The sequence below is a fragment of the Eutrigla gurnardus genome (genome assembly GCF_963514095.1).
Source record: "Eutrigla gurnardus genome assembly, chromosome: 23".
In the NCBI taxonomy this organism is placed as follows: domain Eukaryota; kingdom Metazoa; phylum Chordata; class Actinopteri; order Perciformes; family Triglidae; genus Eutrigla; species Eutrigla gurnardus.
The window spans coordinates 2937708-2938578 of NC_139934.1; positions in this window are offsets into that span (position 1 = coordinate 2937708).

Sequence of the window (871 nt, forward strand, 5' to 3'; positions counted from 1 at the left end):
TGCCTGCCTGTCTGTCTGTAAAAATATATATATATAAATATATATATATATATATATATATATTAGGGCTGTCAAAAGATTGATTTTTTTAATCGCGATTAATCGCATTTTGTCCATAATTAACTCGCGATTAATCGCAAATTAATCGCATTTTTTGGCACATTTTTTTTTCTTCTTCTAAATGTACCTTAATGTATTTTTTTCATATTCTTAATACTTTTAACAACATAAGGGCAAATATACTTGATTTATGAAAATGTTTATTTAACACTTCAAATATCCCCTTACCAAAACATGGGATCAAAACAGGGTTATAAGAATATATCACAAACAATTAAAGTGAACATGTCACAGGAGATAGTGTAACAGGAGATAAGTACAGTTAGGATATAAGTGCATTGGCTTGCAAGTGATATCTCAGACTGGACGTATTTCTATGGTAGCTCATTTCATACCCACAGTACGCGCAGATGACTTTGGTCTTATCGACTGAACCATCTGGCAGTCTTTTGAAGGTGAATTTGCCGTTCACAAATCGATTTTAAACGCGTGTGGGCGCGCCGCTTCCCAGTATTGCACGCTTGGTGGGCTGCCACTAGAGGATGATTGACAGGCGCTCTCCTTTAAACAACAACTTTTTGCGAGCGTTCGCGAGGCGGCGAGTCGAGCCCGGCGCCTCTGATTAGCATAAAGTAGATTCGACTTATACTTTAGGCAAATGAGGAGCGGCCAACTCGCGCGCCGTCTCTCGACATTCGCCGCGACGCCACCAGAATGCATTGCACGGCTTTTCACATAGACAATGAATGGGACGCGGGGAAACACCGCAGGCACCTTCCCTCTGGATCAAGACTACAGGTGCCACCGACGG